At 38.5% G+C, this 20,732-nt stretch overlaps 1 long non-coding RNA gene and 2 pseudogenes across 1 annotated transcript; 1 reads left to right on the top strand and 2 right to left on the bottom strand.

Moving 5' to 3' along the window:
• LOC125106983 (14-3-3 protein theta-like) overlaps positions 1-12,105 on the top strand; it is a 33,868-nt pseudogene extending 21,763 nt beyond the window's left edge.
• LOC125108152 (uncharacterized) lies at positions 7,444-7,587 on the bottom strand (annotated as a pseudogene).
• Positions 12,106-12,548: 443 nt separating the features above from the next.
• LOC125107726 (uncharacterized) lies at positions 12,549-18,404 on the bottom strand. The gene is made up of 3 exons (XR_007129643.1): positions 18,305-18,404; positions 16,892-16,966; positions 12,549-13,540 (listed from the first exon to the last, which is right to left on the bottom strand). It is a non-coding gene; the product is annotated as an uncharacterized LOC125107726 (long non-coding RNA).
• Between the last annotated feature and the right edge of the window lie 2,328 nt (positions 18,405-20,732).

Consider the following 20,732-nt stretch of genomic DNA (forward strand, 5'->3'; position numbering starts at 1 on the left):
TCAAGGATTTTGATGGATTCCTTTCTCACATTGAGGTCTTTCATCCATGTTGAGTCTATTTTTGTGTGGGGTATAAGGAAATGGTCCAATTTCATTTTTCTGCATGTGGCTGTCCAGTTTTCCCAACACCAGTTGTTGAAGAGACTGTCTTTTTTCCATTGGACATTCTTTCCTGCTTTGTCAAAGATTAGTTGACCATAGAGTTGGGGGTATATTTCTGGGCACTCTATTCTGTTCCATTGATCTATGTGTCTGTTTTTGTGTCAGTACCATACTATCTTGATGATTACAGCTTTGTAATAGAGCTTGAAGTCTGGGATTGTGATGCCACCACTTTGGGTTTCTTTTTTAACATTCCTTTGGCTCCTCGGAGTCTTTTCTGGTTTCATATAAATTATAGGATTATTTGTTCCATTTCTTTGAAAAAAATGGATGGTATTTTAATAGGGATTGCATTAAATGTATAGATTGCTTTAGGTAGCATAGACATTTTCACAATATTAGTTCTTCCAATCCATGAGCATGGAACATTTTTCCATTTCCTTGTGTCTTCCTCTATTTCTTTCATGAGTACTTTGTAGTTTTCTGAGTACAGATTCTTTGCCTCTTTGGTTAGGTTTATTCCTAGGTATATTATTGTTTTGGGTGCAATTGTAAATGGGATTGGCTCCTTAACTTCTCTTTCTTCTGTCTTGTTGTTGGTGTATAGAAATGCAACTAATTTTCTGAGCATTGATTTTATATCCTGACACTTTACTGAATTCCTGTACAAGTTCTAGCAGTTTTGGAGTGGAGTCTCTTGGGTTTTCCACATGAAGCATCATATCATCTGCAAAGAGTGAAAGTTTGACTTCTTTGCTCATTCGGATGCCTTTAATTTCTTTTTGTTGTCTGATTGCTGAGGTTAGGACTTCTAGTACTATGTTGAATAGCAGTGGTGATAGTGGACATCCGTGCTGTGTTCCTGATCTTAGCAGAAAAGCTCTCAGTTTTTTCCCATTGAGAATGATATTCGCTGTGGGTTTTTCATAGATGGCTCTGATGATATTGAAGTATGTAGCCTCTAGCCTTACACTTTGAAGAGTTTTGATCAAGAAAGGATGCTGTACTTTGTCAAATGCTTTTTCAGCATCTATTGAGAGTATCATATTGTTCTTATTCTTTCTTTTATTAATGTATTGAATCACATTGACTGATTTGCAGATGTTGAACCAACCTTGCAGCCCAAGAATAAATCCCACTTGGTCGTGGTGAATAATCATTTTAATGTACTGTTGGAGCCTATTGGCTAGTATTTTGGTGAGAATTTTTGCATCTGTGTTCATCAAAGATATTGGTCTGTAATTCTCTTTTTTGATGGGGTCTTTGTCTGGTTTTGGGATCAAGGTAATGCTGGCCTCCAAAAATGATTTTGGAAGTTTTTCTTCCATTTCTATTTTTTGGAACAGTTTCAGGAGAATAGGTATTCATTCTTCTTTAAATGTTAGAATTCCCCTGCAAAGCCATCTGGCCCTGGGCTCTTGTATGTTGGGAGATTTTTTTTTTTTAAGATTTTATTTATTTATTCAACAGACAGAGATCACAAGTAGGCAGAGAGGAAGGCAGAGAGAGAGGAGGAAGCAAACTGAGCAGAGAGCCCAATGCGGGGCTCGATCCCAGGACCTGGGATCATGATCTGAGCCAAAGGCAGAGGCTCCAACCCATTGAGCCACCCAGGCGCCCCATGTTGGGAGATTTTTGATGACTGCTTCAATCTCCATACTGGTTATGGGTCTGTTCAGGTTTTCTTTTTTTTTTTTTTTTTAAAGATTTTATTCATTTATTTGACAGAAATCACAAGTAGGCAGAGAGGCAGGCAGAGAGAGAGAAAGGGAAGCAGGCTCCCCACTGAACAGAGAGCCGGATGTGGGGCTCAATCCCAGGACCCTGGGATCATGACCTGGGCCAAAGGCAGAGGCTTAACCCACTGAGCCACCCAGGTGCCCCTGTTCAGGTTTTCTATTTCTTCCTGGTTCAGTTGTGGTAGTTTGTTTGTCTCTAGGAATGCATCCATTTCTTCCAGATTGTCAAATTTGCTGGCATAGAATTGCTCATAATATGTTCTTATAATTGTTTGTATTTTTTTGGTGTTGGTTGTGATCTCCCCTCTCTCATTCATGCTTTTATTAATTTAGGTCCTTTCTCTTTTCTTTTTGATAAGTCTGGCCAGGGGTTTATCAATCTTATTAATTCTTTCAAAGAACCAGCTCCCAGTTTCATTGATTAGTTCTAGTGTTCTTTTGGTTTCTATTTCATGGATTTCTGCTCTGATCTTTATGATTTCTCTTCTCCTGCTGGGTTTAGGCTTTCTTTGCTGTTCTTTCTCCAGCTCCTTTAGGTGCAGGGTTAGATTGTGTACTTGAGACCTTTCTTGTTTCTTGAAAAAGGCTTGTATGGCTATATACTTTCCTCTCAGGATTGCCTTTGCTGTGTCCCACAGATTGTGAACAGTTGTGTTTTCATCATTATTTGTTTCCATGAATTTTTTCATTTCCTCTTTAATTTCCTGGTTGACCCATTCATTCTTGAGTAGGATGCTCTTTAGCCTTCATGTATTTGAGTCTTTCCAACTTTCATCTTGTGATTGAGTTCTAGCTTCAGAGCATTGTGGTCTGAAAATATGCAGAGAATGATCCCAATCTTTTGGTACTGGGTGAGACCCGATTTGTGACCCAGGATATGATCTATTCTGGAGAATGTTCCATGTGCACTAGAGAAGAATGTATATTCTGTTGCTTTGGGATGGAATGTTCTGAATATATCTGTGATGTCCATCTGGTCCAGTTTGTCATTTAAAGCCTTTATTTCCTTGTTGATCTTTTGCTTGGATGATCTGTCCATTTCAGTGAGGGGATGTTAAAGTCCCCTACTACTATTGTATTTTTGTTGATGTGTTTCTTTGATTTTGTTATTAATTGGTTTATATAGTTGGCTGCTCCCGTGTTAGAGGCATATATATTTAAAATTGTTACATCTTCTTGTTGGACAGACCCTTTAAGTATGGTATTGTGTCCTTCCTCTTATTATAGTCTTTGGCTTAAAATTGAATGTATATGATATAAGGATTGCCACCCCAGCTTTCTTTTGAAGTCCATTAGTATGGTTAATTATTTTCCACCCCCTTGCTTTCAATCTGGAGGTGTCTTTGGGTCTAAAATGAGTTTCTTTTAGATAGCCTATTGATGTTTTTTTTTAAATCCATTATGTTACCTTGTGTCTTTTAATTAATTATGTCATTTAGCCCATTTACATTCTGGGTAACTGTTGAAAGATACGAATTTACTGCCATTGTATTACCTGTAAGGTGACTGGTACTGTATACTGTCTCTGTTCCTTTGTGGTCCACTACTTTTAGGCTGTGTTTGCTTAGAGGACACCTTTCAATATTTCCTGTAGGGCTGGTTTGGTGTTTGCAAATTCTTTTAATTTTTGTTTGTCCTGGAATCTTTTTATCTCTCCTTCTATTTTCAATGATAGCCTTGCTGGATATACTATTCTTGGCTGCATATTTTTCTCATTTAGTGCTCTGAATATATCATGCCTGTTCTTTCTGGCCTGTGAGATCTCTGTGCATAAGTCTGCTGCCAATCAAATATTTCTACCATTGTGTGTTAAAGACTTTTTGTCTTGAGCTGCTTTCAGGATTTTCTCTTTGTCTCTAAGACTAGTAAGTTTTACTATTAGATGATGGGGTGTGGACTTATTTTTATTGAATTTGAGGGGGGTTCTCTGTGCCTCCTGGATTTTGATGCTTCTTTCCTTTACCATATTGGGGAAATTCTATATTATAATTTGCCCCAATATACCTTCTGCCCTCTCTCTCTTTCTTCTTCTTCTGGAATCCCAATTATTCTAATATTGTTTCATCTTATGGTATCACTTATCTCTCGAATTTTCCCCTCATGGTCCAGTAGTTGGTAGTCTCTCTTTTGCTCAGCTTCTTTATTTCCTGTCATCTGGTCTTCTATATCACTAATTCTCTCTTCTGCTTCATTTATCCTAGAAGTAAGAGCCTCCATTTTTGATTGCACCTTATTAATAACTTTTATTGATTTCAGCTTGGTTAGATTTTAGTTCTTTTATTTCTCCAGAAAGGGATTTTATTTTTCCAGACAGAGTTTCTCTAATATCTTCCATGCCTTTTTCAAGACCTGCTAGAACTTTGATAATTATCATTCTGAACTCTGGATCTGACATATGCCTGTATTGATTAGGTCCCTAGCCATCAGTACTGTCTCTTGTTCTTTTTTTTTTTTTTTTTTTTTTTTGGTGGTGAGTTTTTCTGCCTTGTCACTTTAACCAGATAAGAATATATGAATGAGAGAATAAAATAGTAAAAGGGTGGCAAGGGCCCCAGAAAAATGTACGCTAACCAAGTCAGAAGAGACCCCAAACTGGAGGGAGAAGAATGGGGGTAAAAAGAAATTTAAAAAATTTCTGGTGAGTAGAACAGAGCCATCCACTTGATTTTGGGTGTATTTTGGTTTCTTAGAAGAAACTACCTCCCAAAATTTTAAAGAAAGGAACTTTCTTTATCAATTCCTTTTTAGTCTGGCTGAGCAAGAAGCCTGATTGATAAGTTGGTTGACTAAAGAAAGTAGAAAAAAAAAAAGGAGGATAGAATGTGCTCAGGCTGGAGACTAGAACAAAGCCCTGTGCTATATTTAGGGTACATTTTGATCTATTAGAAGAAATTGTATCCCAAAATTTTTTAGGAAAAAAAAAACCCTATATGTATACAAAAAATAATAAATACAATGAAGGATAAAATATGGCTATAATAATGAAGGTTTAAAAAGATTTTTTTAGAAAAATTGTTATTTTTCTAACATTGTTAAAATAAACCAGTTAAAATTGTTACGATAAACTAGTTAAAAAACGTTAATAGATGAAAGAGGAAAAGTTAAAAAAATTAGAATAAGAAAAAAATAAAATTAAAAAAATTAATTTAACTTTGAAAGACTAAAGGATTGTGGGAAGAAAGCCATGAATTCCATGCATTGCTTTCTCCTACCTCTGGAGTTCCACTGTTCTCCTTGATCAGTGAGCTTGGTCTTGATCAGTTCTTGCTGATCTTCTCGGGGAGGGGCCTGTTGTAGTGATTCTCAAATGTCTTTGCCTAAGGCAGAATTGCCCTGCCCTTGACAGGGGCCAGGCTAAGAAATCTGCTCGGATTTGCTCCTGGGAGTTTTTTTCCCTGAACACTTTCCGTAGAACTCTGGAGGATGTGAATGAAAATGGTGACCTCCCAATCTCCAGCTCCTAGGAGCTGAGAGCTTGTGGCCCCACTCCTCAGTGTGTCCTCAGAGAAAAGGGGTGAATCACACCCATCTCCCTGGTCTCCGGCCATGCTCTAGGCTCACCCAGCCTGTGACCAAGTGTTTCTGTCTCTGGCAGGTGTCCAAACCCAGCAGATACTGCCTGCTGCTTCTCCAGAGGAGGAAGGTGAATCTCCCTGGTGAATCAACAATTTTGAGATCTCTGCTCAAAGAACAGTGGCCGGACTGTGCCGTGAATCATGGTTTAAGGTAACCCCGAGCTGAGAGCTCACTCCTCAGCTCTGTCTCTGTAGTCGGCTTCCCTGCTCCAATACCTGGCAGCTCTACCACACTCAGACACCCCTGATCTTTCAGTGACCCCGCGGGCCCTGAGACCATATTGTCCCCATGAGGGGTCCACCCCCAGTTAGCCTCTGGAGTGATGTCCATCAGTGGAGCAGACATCTAAAAGTTCTGATTTTGTCCTCCACTGCTCCACTGCTTGCCAGGAGACGGCCCCTACCCATCTTGGTCTATCTTCCCGTGGGTTGGGATTCACTTCTCTGCACGTCCTACCTTTCAGAAAGTGGTCAATTTTCTGTTTCTAGAATTGATGCTCCTCTTCTTTTCGAACTCCTGTTGAGTTTTTAGGTGTTCGGAATGGTTTGATAACTATTTAGCTGAATTCCTGTGACCTGATGTCATTTCAGTCTGCTACTCCTCTACCATCTTGCCTCTAAACTAAAAAGTCTTTATTTATTTAATCGAAAGAATGAGCAAGTGAGAGAGAGCACTGGGCGGGGATGGGGGATTGTGAGGGAGTGGAGACAGAAGGAGAAGGAGAAGCAGCCTCCCCACTAAGCCAAGAATCTTATCCAAGCCTGGGACCCAGGACCCTGGGATCATGATCTGAGCTGAAGGCAGACACTACAGACTGAGCCACCTAGGTGCCCCCAAAACCCAATTTTTAAAAATTAAAACACACATGCTTAAATTTTGTCAAGTGCTACACATTTATTCTGGTAGAAACTTCTTGTTGGTCCAAATATTTCTTGGCTTTTTTAAATGAGGAAGAAATTTTCAGTCCAGTTGATGTGATAATTTTCAGAAATTTCTTTCTAAAGGCATCTAGTTTTATTGTGACTATTTTGGGAAATTTCCAGATTCTACAGACATGTGTTTGAAACTTCGTCCAAGTTTGTTACAATGGAACATTATTTTATTCTGTAACTATTGTTTGATTTAGGGAATGGTGTGTATATTTTGATGCAACTAATTTCTTGAAGCTCTTATCAAGCAATAAGTTTGGATCATCAGGAGAAAATGATCACTTTGACTTAGCCATTTTTGATAGTTCATCATTTAGGAAACTACCCAAGAGATTTTCTCCTCCTATAAATATATGCTTAATTTATTAAGCATTGTGAGTACTTCATTGTGAGTACTGGTAAGATGTTCAGAGTTATTAAATATGGTTATTCAAAGAAACCCATAGAATATTGATTACTGCTCTACTCACTGAAATAAAGCCGTACAAGTGCTTCTAACCTTTTATAACATAAAACATTCCTGAAATTCATAATTATTTAGGACAAAAAGGACTGAGCATCTGAATAAGGAAGATAAAAGTAATTATAGGTATTTATTAGATAGAACTGAATAAGCTGATCATTGCAAATGCAAAGCAGAAATTACCTGTGCCATTAAACAGACTAGCTGATTTTTAAAAGATTATATATTTATTTATTTGTCATAGAGAGAAAGAGCACAAGCAGGGGAAGCAGCAGGCAGGGCAGGCAGAGCAAGCAGAGCAGGCAAGGGAGGAGCAGGCTCCCAGCTGAGCTAGGAACTGGATGTGGGATTCAATCCTAGGACCCTGGGATCATGATCTGAGCCAAAGGCAGTTGCTTAACTGACTGAGCCACCCAGGCATCCCAGACCAGCTAGTCATTATAGTGTGCTCCACAGTGTTCAATTCTCCATTCTACTTGTTACATATAGATTACTAGATTTATTGGTTTCTCCCCATCTGCTTCAGAGAAAGTATGAATTTTTCTTTTCTCTTTTTCTTCCTTTCTTTCTTTTTTCTTTTTCTTTCTTTCTTCTTCCCTTTTCTTTCTTTTTTTTTTTGATGTGGTGGCATAGGGAGGGGAAAGCAATAATGCAGTCCTCCACTACCACAAATTATGTAAAGTTTCCCCACATTTGGGGAAATCACAGGGGTCAGCACATCCAGAGTGCAATGGATAAGATTTGCCCTGAGAAATTCACTCCCCTGCCAGCTAAATATCTGCTCTTTTTTTTTCCAGATAAAATAATCCCAGCTGAGTCAACAGAAAGACTATAGATCTAATAAGAGATTTCATAAGAATGCCAGATATAAGATCTATTTTACAAAAATCAGTAATGTTCCTCTGCATCAGCAATAGCTAACTAAATTCTATGATGCCGTTCCTAATAACAATCAAAACTCTAAACTATGAATTTAACTGAATAAACAATGTATATGATTTCTATGGAGAAGAAGTTTTAAATTTGTTAAGGGCATAAAGGTCTTAAATAAATGGAGTGTTGGGGCACCTGGGTGCCCCAGTGGATTAAAGCCTCTGCCTTCAGCTCAGGTCATGATCCCAGGGTCCTGGGATCAAACCCCGCATCGGGCTCTCTGTTCAGCGGGGATCCTGCTTCCTCTTCTCTCTGACTGCCTCTCTGCCTACTTGTAATCTCTGTCTGTCAAATGGATAAATAAAATCTTTAAAAAAAAATAAAAAATAAATGGAGTGTTATACCATGGTCATGGAATGGATGACAACAGGGTAAAATGTCAGTTTTCCAAAACTAATTTGTAAATTTAATTCAATCCCAATGAAAATTCTAGTAGGACTTTTTGTAGTAGGTCTTTAAAAAAATGAATTCAAGACACTTATTCTGCGATGTGTAAGAAGACTAAATATATTATGAAAATTTAAAGTGATTTTGAAAAAGGATCAGAAGTGGCTCACTGCAGGTATCAGACAACTGATATGTGCAGATGGAGAAAGGATTGATAAAACATTTAACAGATGATATTAGGAAAGTCTCATAGAGAAAAGTAATACTGGATTCTTAGCTTATAGCAGTGTTTCTCAACCCTTTTTGCATTGTTGTCTACTTAAGAAACTTAAAAAAAAACTTTTTAAGACCCTTTCCCCTAATTTTCTACCCTTTCCAATGAAATTTTAATATCACAAATATTTTATATATCTATATTTGTTTATATCCCCTGAGAGGGTGAAATTTAGTTGGATTAAAGTTCTAAATGGACAATGTAAATTTGAAAGGTTAATGATAAAGGTAAAAAAGAGATACACAGATTATTTGTCTGACTTTGGGGTGTGGAAGAACTTTTTTTTTAAAGATTTTATTTATTTATTTGAGAGGCAGAGATCACAAGTAGGCAGAGAGGCAGGCAGAGAGAGAGTGGTGGAAGCAGGCTCCCTGCTGAGCAGAGGGCCCAATGTGGGGCTCGATCCCAGGACCCTGAGATCATGACCTGAGCTGAAGGCAGAGGCTTTAACTCACTGAGCCACCCAGGCGCCCCTGGAAGAACTTCTTAAACCAACTCCCCAAAGCACAAACTCTAAGATAAAAAAGAAATGGATGGAAAATACATTAGAATTAAAGACTTTGTTTGCTTCATTGAAAGATATAATAGGGAGAGTTCATATACAGATCACAGATTGGAAAAGGATATTTGAAATAAGGTCAATAAGGGATAAATATCTACAATGAGGAAGACATCTTGCTAATTATAAGAAAATGGTAAACGCAGGATGCCTGGGTGGCTCAGTCGGTTAAGCATCTGCCTTCATTCAGTTCACGTCATGATCCCACGGTCCTGATGTCAAGTCCTACATCAGGCTTCTTGCTCAGCCAGGAGCCTGCTTCGCCCTCTGCCTGTCAGTCCCACTGCTTGGAATGTCATGCTATCTCTCTAGTCAAATAAATAAATAAAATCTTAAAAAGAGAGAGAGAGAGAGAAGAAAATGGTAAATCCAAGAGAAAAATGGGTGAAGGATATGCAGATGGCATTTGCATAAGGGGAGACACTAAGGAACACCTGGGTGGCTCAGTCAGTTAAGTGTCTGCCTTCGGCTCAGGTCATGATCTCAGGATCCTGGGATTGAGTCTCACATCGGGCTCCTTGCTTAGCGGGAAGTCTGTTTCTCTCTCCACCTGCTGTTCCCCCTGCTTGTGTTCTCCCTTTCTCTCTGACAAATAAATAAATGAAATCTTAAAAAAAAAGAAAAAAAGGAAGACACTAACAATGAACATATGAAATGATATTCATTTCAACTTCAAAAATAATCAGAAAATAGAGGTTTAGATCATTGAAGGAGAAGTCATGGAACCAAAAGGCCACTGTAGTGAAGGATCATCAATACACTGGTTTCTTCAGAAATCTTCAGAAAATGAGAGGTTTGTAAATGATTGCAATAAGAATGGGTTATCTGGGGGCGCCTGGGTGGCTCAGTGGGTTAAAGCCTCTGCCTTCGGCTCAGGTCATGATCCCAGGGTCCTGGGATCGAGCCCCACATCGGGCTCTCTGCTCAGCGGGGAGCCTGCTTCCTCCTCTCTCTCTGCCTGCCACTGCCTACTTGTGATTTCTCTCTGTCAAATAAATAAATAAAAATCTTTAAAAACAAAAACAAAAACAAAGCAATTTTGTTAAAAAAAAAAAAAGAATGGGTTATCTGATATTATAAGCTTCATAGAGGAGTATTTAAGAATGAAAGAGAAAATTGCATAGAAGGAGGTTTGGAAGACAATCTCCAAGCATCTCTTCAATTTTGCATATCTTGTGAGCAGACTGCTTTTGTTCTGGACTATCTTTTCAAGGATGTTTTTTTTTTTTTTTAAAGATTTTATTTATTTATTTGACAGAGAGAAATCACAAGTAGGCAGAGGCAGGCAGAGAGAGAGGAGGAAGCAGGCTCCTCGCTGAGCAGAGAGCCCGATGTGGGGCTTGATTTCAGGACCCTGGGATCATGACCTGAGCCGAAGGCAGAGGCCTTAACCCACTGAGCCACCCAGGCGCCCTTTTTTTTTTTTTTTTAAAGATTTTATTTATTTAGTTGAGAGAGAGAGAAAGAATGCACAGAAGCAGTGGGGGAGGGCAGAAGGAAAGGCAAGCTCCCTATTGAGCAGGAGCCTGATGCAGTACTCATTCCCAGGACCTTGAGATCGTGACCTGAGCTGAAGGCAGACACTTAACGACTGAGCCACCCAGGCATCCCTCAAGGATGTTCTTATTGTGAACAGTTTTGGAAGACTGATAACAAAAGACAGGTTTGTTTACTGTCCATTATAATGAAAATAATGTCTCCCTATATGGCAAAGATCAGGAAGGCTTCTTATCCATTTTAAAAGATTTGTGTTGCCTAAGCTCAGGGCTCCTCTCCTGTAATGTAAGTCGGGTAAAATCTTAGTCTCTTACAATTCTTGACATGAACATTCTTAGACACCTCCAAGCCCGGTGGAAAAAGTTATGTAGGCCAGAGAAAAAACCTCACAGGTATGTGGGATTAGCTCTGTTGGTCTATCTATATAGGTAGACTGTAGTGAGTGTGGTGAGGTAATGAGTGGGAATCTTTTCAAATGCATAGGACTCTGGAACTCGGCTTCATTCCTGGAGCACAGGGTGCTGTCTTCCTTTGGGCATATTCAGGACATACTCACTATTGACAATGAAACTGTAAAGGTCGGGAGAATGGGGGTCTTATCTAAATCATGTGGAACTCTGGGTTCTAGTTAGTTCTTTCACATAATTACTTAATTTAATTTGGAATTTACAAATTACAAATATGCAAAATAATGCTATATATTTTACAAGGTATAGACATATATAAGGACATATATTGTTTGTACTTTAGGGTAGATTCTTATGCTGGTGAGGGGAACAAGGGTGGGAATCAACAATTAAAGAGGAAAATGAAACAAAATGAAATAAGAGGGGGCACTTGCCCAGACTGATGATAGCAGTATGCCATGATTAAGTAAGTTCTTGCTACCTTAGGTTCAAAACCAAAACCAACAAAGTATAGATTTAATCACTTTCCACCAAGCAACTTGGAATGGTCTCAAACATGAGAACCCTGATTCCGACTTCAATTTGAATTGTTTTCATTCTTTTTTTTTTTAATTTTTCAGCTCTGTTAACTTTTTATGATGTCACCTCAAATGCTCTAGGCCTTTGACTTTCTGCTCTGTCTAAAGGACTTTCTATCAAACATGTCCCTCAGTTTCATGAATGTTTATTACCTCAGGATAAGATCCTCCTTGTCCTTCAGGGAACAACCACTCTGCCCCACCCTACATAGCTGGCACTGTGGCCAGGCTGTAGAGGACCTACAGGTGGAACCACCAGTACATGGAAAGTGTCTTGGATAAGCAGGGGGTCTCAGAATTGGTTGGAGCTATAAAATCTCTTAGGGATACTGTGAGCAAGTTTTTCTGGAACAAGGCAATGGTGGCGTGGGTGATGGGAAATAATTGAAGGGTGGGTGATAGAAGGTTTAGGAGCAAAAGAAGAGCATAAAGTAATGAGAAAGGAGTGAAAGAGGTGACTATGACAAAAACTAAAGTTTGTTTCTCATTACAGTTGATCAGAGTTCAGCATGTGATCTATGAGTTTCAGAGTAAGCATGTTGAAAGTAAGAAGGCAGCCATACTTGAGTGGCCTGAGGGCAATAAAAGGACAGGAACTAGAACATTTGACTTCCACCTCTTTGGAGTTGGACCAATGAATATTTATGTGATAGACAAATAGCCTGTGGAAATGTTAAAAGGAGAGGTTTTTCTCTCACTTCACAATTATAGGATTTAAATCTTAAAATTTGATAAAAAAAATTTTATAAAAGACATCCTGACAGTTTCACGTATCATCTACTGACTTAATATGGTCGTTTAAAAAAAATTATTTGAGAGAGAGAGAGAGCACAAGTGGGAGGGGTCAGAGGGAGAGAGAGAGAATCTCAAGCAGACTCTCTTGAGCATGGAGCACTACACAGGGCTCAATCTCACCACCCTGAGATCACAACCTGATCTGAGATGAAGAGTCAGACATTTAACCAACTGTGCCACCCAGGTGCCCCAGTGTGGTTATTTAGATACTAAACTTCTTGTTTTGTGCCAAGAAGAGCATTTGTAAGGTATGACAAATAAGAACACTAGCTGGTTCCATGGAATAAATATATTAATGTATACCACACACCAAAGTGGTTATTCAGTGATTTGAATGAGATAGAAGTTTATTTTTCCCTCATATAATACATAGTTTAGGAGTGAGCAGTCCAGGACTATTATGATAACTGTGTTGTGAGGTCCCAGAATCCTCTTACCTGTTTTTTCTACCATGTCTAGAGGAGGGTCTTTGTCTTTAAGGGTGGAGATAGTTCATCACTATATCCCTCATCCAAATAGTAAAATGCAGAATGTGGAGGTAAGAAAGTATTCTCCTCTTTCCTGGCACAAACTGGGAGGGAGAGTCCACACTTTGCTCACAATACAGTGCCAAAACCTCATTGCAAGACCTCATCTAGCTACAATAGAATCTGAGAAATGTATTTACTGTATTGTTTTATGCCCACCTAAGATTTTTGTTACTCTTAAAAGAACGGGAAGTATTGTTTGGTGATAACTACCAGTCTTAGCCATGTTGTAGGACATTCACAGAAAAACTTGATGAGTTTTTTTGGGGGCAGAGCTTACTCTGACAATGATGAGGGTTATGAAGAGTTCAGTTCAAATAATTAAAATGTCTGATACAATCCCTGTCCCTGTAAGTTCCATGAAGAGCCTATAGCTGCACCAAGAAAGACAGGAATATAAACCAATGATTTCAATATAAAATACACAAAATACAATAGAAGACAAATATGAGAATTGATCCAGATACGAGCTCTTAGAAGATGCTCTCAATGAACACCAAAGATGAACCAAGTTTCTCGAAAGAATAAACATATAGAGAGCTACAGAAATTAAATGTTAAAACAATTTTTCAACACTACTCCATAACTAATAAGTGTAGATTAATTCCTTCAGCAGAGTGCTAAAATTATCAGTTGTTCTCAGTGGCAATGTTCTCAGTGACATCTTCAGTGGGTCAGCAGCACCCCAGAAGCAAGCAGAACATTCCAGTTTTTTACTCCTGGTGCCAAAGCACGTCAGGAGTTAGGCCTGAGCAACATGGATCTCCATCTGTCCTTTGAAAGAAAAACAGTTAAGAGTCTGTTCACTTGGTTATTCCCTGCAAAGTAAAACCACACTTAGGAAAAGAATCATCTGGCCCCCTGGTTTCACTGGCTCTTGCTCCCACCTGCTATTACAAGATCTCAGTGTTCTGTAAGGGATCCTCTCAAACCAAGTATTTATGAAGGTCCCCCATGTGTCTCTCCAAACAATGCTGGTCAGTTAAATTACAGAAACAGCCATTTTCTTTCCTCCTCTCACCTCTACTGAGCATGTCAAGCTCCTTCTCTAGAGGGAGTCCATCTGTGAGACCCTGCCCTCACTTCCACTGGCTATGCCTGCTGGGCAATACTGTATTCCTTGATGCTTCTAATAGAGTGAAGCCCTCTAGGTGCCAATAGTGTGTGGAAATTGGCTCTCCTTTTAAAGATGTCCCATACAGTCCTGCTGTCTCACAAAATTTTTGAGAACAAATAGTTTTTACTTAGAGTGTTTTCTCTACTAGCCATTCCCACATCCTAGGTGGAAGGTGAGTCTTGGTGCCTAATCTGATGGGCAAGACTGGGTTGAGGACACCATGTAGTACTTGGAATAGCTTTAGCGCCCTTTCTACATCTGTGATGTTTATTCCTTTTCTCTGGGAATGATTTTCTCCAGAGGGCTCCTCCTCTTGCAAATTCTTGAAGCCCCATCCTTGTTGCTCACTAGAAGAGCCCTGAAACGTCTGAATTCCATTTGAGTTCAAAGTGGGACACCACCCAGCAGCAAGTTAAGGAAGGAGGAGGCACAGATTAAATTACACTCCCTATTTCCTGACATTGACTGTGAGCCACAACTCCTCCCCCAACCTAGCTGTAAATAGCAAATTTCATTGGAAACTCTTAAGCCCATCTCTTTGCTGTTTGGGCACAGAACAGTCATCTAGAACTGTGCAATAAAGATTTAAATACTCAGTGCAATAAAGATTTAAGAAATAGCTCCTGATGTGTTTTCCCTTGGCCAAATGTCATTTTGCAAAAGAGAAGGATATGAGATGTGGACCACGCCTGTTAGGCAGGAAGGGGAAATTGAGAGCCTCTCCTGTATTATGTGAGAAAAAAAAAAAAGGAAGCAAAGTTTACATCATTGGATGAGAGAGTCCAAGCACAATATGAGAAAACAAACAATTCACTTAGGTGAGCCAACTAAAGTCAGGAGGCAAGAAACCTGTGGGATTCCAAAAACCCTTCTTTTTCATGTGAATGGACCCTTTGGATAAGTGGTGCTGACCAAGGCAGCTCTCCACCGAGATGATTACCTATTGCCTTTTTTCCTTTTCTTTTTTTCTTTCTTTTTTCATTTTTTAAAAAATAATCTCTACATTCAACATGAGGCTTGAACACATGACCCTGAGATCAAGAGTCACATGCTCTACCCACTGAGCCAGCCAGGTGCCTTTTGTCTTTAATTCTGGCCAAAGCTCTTGGTATCTGGCCCTTGACAGTAGCTTGCCCTTTTATCCCTGATGTTAATCTGAGTGATGCAAAGCTAGAGTAAATCCGCATTGGTTTAACAACATGGATTCATGACTTTTGCCAGCATCATAATTCATGCTGGCAAATAAATATTGCTTCACTTCTTAGGTCATTTTAGAAGTGAGTTATTCAGAAAGCATCAGCTAACTCCCAGGGGTAGCCCCTTAACATTGGGCTGAATGGCAACAGATGCCAGCGGTGAACTGCAGTGACTATGCATTCAGCTGTGAGCTTTTAGAGCCCAGTTTCTGTGACATTTAACCACTCACACTTCTGCCACACATTTTTTCCAAGTAGATACTGCATGGTTCATTTAGTTGGTCAGGACAATAAGGACCCTTAGCTCGAAAGGAAATAATGATTTAATAGTTTGTCTTATTCCTAGTGAGGGAGAAAAACATTGTTTTCGTGAATTCAGCATTTGGAGCTGAACACATAATTCCCATCATGACAACAAAGAACAATAAAAGCAATTCTGCCTGTTCAGAGGCCATGCTCTCCCCACCCCTTAACCCCCCCCCCCCCAGGATTATCCTGAGGATTATAAAAGACTGTACTGGATGCTTTATAAGCTGGGGGAATCTGAATCCTTTAAATAAGGAGAAGAGATAATGGTCTGTGAATTTCATCAACAATCTATATTCCTCAAATAGAATTAGAACTGCCTCTTATATAGAAAAATGTTTATCAAATGGAAATTTTATTATCTGAGTATTGAATTCAGTGATACCAGGGGCATTCTTTTGCAGACAAAGGTCTTGCCTAGGTTTGATTTCTATCCCTTTACTGACTTAAGTGCATTGAATAACACCTTTGAAATACTGTTCAGTTTTTTTGGTGGGGGAGGGGTAGTCTTTTTTTTTTTTTTAAGCCAGTTGAACATTTCTTTTGGAGCATCAGTTCTTTTATATACAGTTTCCCTTTTTACCCACTAGTAAGCCAATACTTACTAAGGATCCATCATCAGAGGGAGCATAGCTTGTGCAGACATGTGGGGGTGAACATCATAAAGAAGGGTCTTCCCTTGGGCTCTTTTCTTTCCTGGTGTTTACACTGTTCCCTCCAACATTTTTTTCATCATGGTCTGAGGAGCAGTGATTTCTGTCACATTAAAACTGAACTGGTTTTCACCAGTTTGGGAGAATGTGCTGGGGAGAAACAAGTTCAGCGCCTGCCTCACCTTCTGATGCCTTCTGCTTTCTTCCCTCCCTTCTGCTTTCTTCCCTCCCTTCCCTGCAGGCAAGCAAACTCATCATCAGTCCTTGTCTAGCATCGGTTTAGTGACTAGATAACTGCTATGATTCACTCTGATTCAGGTTTTGCTTTGTTTTGATAACATAATTTTCCTAAATATTTTGAACTATTTTTGAATTGCTGCGGGGAGAGAGAATGAGTCCTGAAAAAGATTAATACTGAGTGTACATGGTGTGGATAAAGTTATATCTGGATTAACAAATCATTTGAATGTGTGTTCAACTAATAACACATTTCTGGCATTTCTTTAACTGCAGTCATATTTGTGAAATCCCCTTCTTTTATGCCTCTCCTTATTTTTGTTGGCTCACCTAAGTAAACTAGAGATTTACTCTTATTGAGTCTTATAATGTCCATGTCCAGGGTTTTTCAAAATTCTCTCTAAGGAGCTTGAAATCCCGTCATTTGCACCATCCCTAGGCCTTGTTTCCCTACTTTGTTTTCTTTCTCCTTCTTCTCCATTTTTTTTTTTTTTTCTGCTTCCTTTCCCCCTTTGGTTCGTCCCTCTCCCCTGCACTCTATTCTGAAGAGTGTAGAGTGCCACTAATTCCACTGCTTGGTACCTTTGCTCTCCTCCTAGATGCACTACTGACTTACATGAATTCTTCTAGGTTGGTGGGACTTCTTGGCCATCTTGAGCAGATGGGGCTGCACTTGCTTCAACATGGAGACCTGTGATTTGGGTAGGAAATAATGGGAGTCCAGGCTGTATTCCCCAGATTCAGTATTCTTATCAGAAAACAAGGCTTCCATCTCTGTAGTTTGCTTGGGCAAAGTACAATTTTCAAAAATTTAAAACCATGCCTTTCATACATAGTATGGGCATGTGTCAGAGATTTGTTCAATCATTAGTGAAGGAAGCAGTAAAATGGGAAAGCTGATTCAAAGACCACTTAAGTAAATGGGCATTTAAAGACATTGAGAAAAAGAATATTAGAATAAGATTGTTGGGTTAGCTATAAAACTGGTTAATATCCTACGAGGCAATAAAACCATAAGTTTGGGATAATTGTTCCACTAGACAGAAATCGTTTACATCTGTCCCAGAGGAAAAAAAATCTGTAAGTTAAGACGTGACTTCACAAAATCAGGGTTTTAAAATAAGTGCTAGATGGTGAGTCAAGGATTGGTACTTAAGTAATCCTTGCATGGCTTTGTTAAAATGTTTAATATTAAAAGAACATGCTCCTTTTCCTTTAACTTATTTCTAAATTTTGGATATTTTTTTCTTAATACCACTGTCCCTCATTTTAAAGTTGCCCAGGTGCAGGGATTAAACACCCTGGGCTATGCCACTCAGCTCCACATGGTAACTATTTCTCAACATATCAACTCTAAGTCTGTGATGACCTATTTCATGAAGTTATGAAGTGGTCTATTATGGCCAAGGTATTGTTGAAGTGTGGTGGCGAATGCAAGAATGGCACAGAAGTGATCCTTTTGTCCTATCAATATTTTACCTTTAAAATTTTGTTGTAAAGGAGCCATTTTTGAAAATTATGCTCCAGCAGAACTCATTACCACTGCATTTGATCTGGTAGGTAGGTGAGAGAAGTGTATTTATTCAATAAAAGAACACGAGCACGTTTCAAGTGCCTACATACTATAGTGGCTAGAGAAGCAGATCATTTCTAGTTGTAGTAATTCAGAGAGTCTTTTGCTGATTAAGAAGGAAGAAAGGAAGGAAAGAAAGGGAAAGAAAAAAGGAGAGAAGAAAGGAAAGAGAAAGAAATTCAAAACAATTTCTAGAAACTACTAGTTCATATTTAGAATCTTTACCATATTTGAAATGCTGTCTCATTTTTCCTTTTAAAGATTTTATTTATTCGTTTGTCAGAGAGAGAGAGAGAGAGAGCGCACACACAAGCAGGGGGAGCAGCAGGCAGAGGGAGAAGCAGGCTCCCTGGTAGGAAGCCTGTTGTTCTTTTTTCAGGAGTGTCTTAGCAATTCTTGGGTCTTTTTTCTTTGGGATAGTTTAAAAATATAGGTGTAGATTCTTTAAACACTTACCATTGAGAGGTGGGATCTATGTTTCTTCCCCTTGTCACATAGCATCACTTCTGTTTACTCTCTTGGTTGAAGCAGTCACAAGCCTACCCATCTAACGTGTGATCCTGGACTAGAAAAGTACATTAGCGACACAATTAGTAAAAATTGAATAAAGTCTGTGAATTATAGTATTATATCAGTGTGAATTTCCTGGTTTTAGTCATTGTAGTATGATTATGATTTGGAAGAACCTTAGAACACCATAACTCTGATCACTTCCCTCCTGAATTTAAGGATATTTTGTCCATTATTTTACCCTTTAAAAAAACCTCTACAAATTAGATAATATTTGTTTTTCACAGACAATATTTAAATATTTCTAGATGTTTACCAGTTTCTTTGCTTGCCATTTGTCTTGCATCTCAGACACTCCTTCTGGGATCATTTGCTTCTTCCTAAAGAACAACCTTTATACATTTCTATTGTGGAAGTCATTAAATCATTTGTAATATCTGATTATTATTCTCATTTGTATAATGAGGCAAATACAGGAAGTAACTTGATGTGGTGAAAAGACCCCTGGACTAAGCATATATTAATATAAAGCCTAGTTTCAGCTTTGCTACTAATGATTAAACTTTGTGGGCCTCAACTTCCTTGCACTTAACAGCAGATGGTGCTTCAGCTCTCCCCAGCTATAAAATGATACAGTCAGATAAACTTAAAATGAAATATTGGCCCTTCTGTTTTATCACTTACATGCAACTTCTCTCAAAGTATAGTTGCAGGAGAAGATTCACATATGATAACTTGGAATCTTTCTATAATTATAAAAATATGAGATATTGACTCAATTTCCCATTATTAGACATTTTCCCCATAAAGATCTATTGTCCATATAAAAACACTTGTCAAATATAAGAAGGGACAAGCATTACAATACATTTCTTTTCTTAAAAATGACAAAAAAACAAAACATGCATTCTCCTAAAAAGAAAATGCAGCCAGTTTACCTCCCTATAAGTAGAAATAAGGAATAAAGATCCCCCTGAAATACTACCGTAGATACAATTAAATATGAAAGAACTCAGAAAAGTCACGTCTTCGAGTCAGGGAAGCTTTGTGGCAAGCTCATTATAATTTTCCATCTCCTGTTCCTTAGAGAGCTGGCAATGAGCATTTCCAGATGGATTTCTTTTTCCCTTTGCATATTTATGACTATTTCTGTCCACAATGAATTTTATGCGTATTTTTCTTATTAAAAATATTCCCTATGCTTTAGCCAGCTTCTCCAATCAGGCTTCAGACAGAACTTGGTTGTGGAAATGGTTCATCTCCAGTGGCCTTACTGCCCCTTTTTACTTCAATCTTTGTCTCATTTTCCTTTCCTCAACCAATTAAAGCTAATTTCCTAGAAACTGAATAGAATGTTGGTTGCCAGGGGCTCCAGGGAAAGAGAGATAAGGTGATAAAGGTCAAAGGTACAAATTTGTAGAATATAATATACAGCATGGTGATTATAGTTAATAGGGTATTGTAAACTTGAAAGTTGCTGAGAGTACATCTTAAGCATTTTTATTACATACACAAAATTAAATACTTTATGTGATTTATTATCTAGATCTTGGTAACCATTCTACAAGTGTCTATGTATATCCAGTCATCACATTCCTCAAATACATACAATTATATTTGTAAATTATTTCTCAATAAAGTTTAAAAAAACTAGACAAAAGGATATAATTGCAGCCATTTGACAATTTGGTGTGAATTTGAATTAATAGGTTACATTCCCTGAGAGTATTTCTATTTTGCTTATCTGTAGCTTTATTATTCATTGCAGAAATACAAGTTTTATCTTTTTGATAATGATATTTTCTGATCTCTCAAATTTCAGACATCAGAAAAGTCTATATGGTCAGACATTTAAAGTTTTTTCCTGTTTCTTGTGGGGTGGGAGGGGGAGGATGGTGGTCTCAACATACTATCACATGGCACAGCCCTGTCCCTCCTGTGCTTAACATGTGAGCAAAAGTTGAACCTCCTCAATACCCTGGGGAAATTTCATCTTTTTCTTTTGTCCTCCTGTGTATTTGGTGAGAACATTTCTACAGAGAATAAGTCAGTAAGATTTTAGAATTTGAGAACTTAAATTCATCAACTTTTTCTCCTGTCTCATGCTATTCTTAGGTACAAATCACCTATTAATACAATATCTCAAGAGGGTAGGGATAAGCATCTCCTAGAGGACTCCTGTCCAAACAAACCTCCTCAGTATGCAGATGAGGAAAGGAGAGCTAGTTGGACCAAATCCAGGCTAGTGGAAAACCTTATACAACTGGGGGAGCTTCTTTAAGAAGAAGAGTACATAAGTATGAATGAAATAAGTTTTACAAGCAAATAGCTACATTTTTTTTCTTTTTATTTATTTATTTTTAAAGATTTTATT

Source organism: Lutra lutra, chromosome 8, assembly GCF_902655055.1.
Source record: "Lutra lutra chromosome 8, mLutLut1.2, whole genome shotgun sequence".
Classification (NCBI taxonomy): domain Eukaryota; kingdom Metazoa; phylum Chordata; class Mammalia; order Carnivora; family Mustelidae; genus Lutra; species Lutra lutra.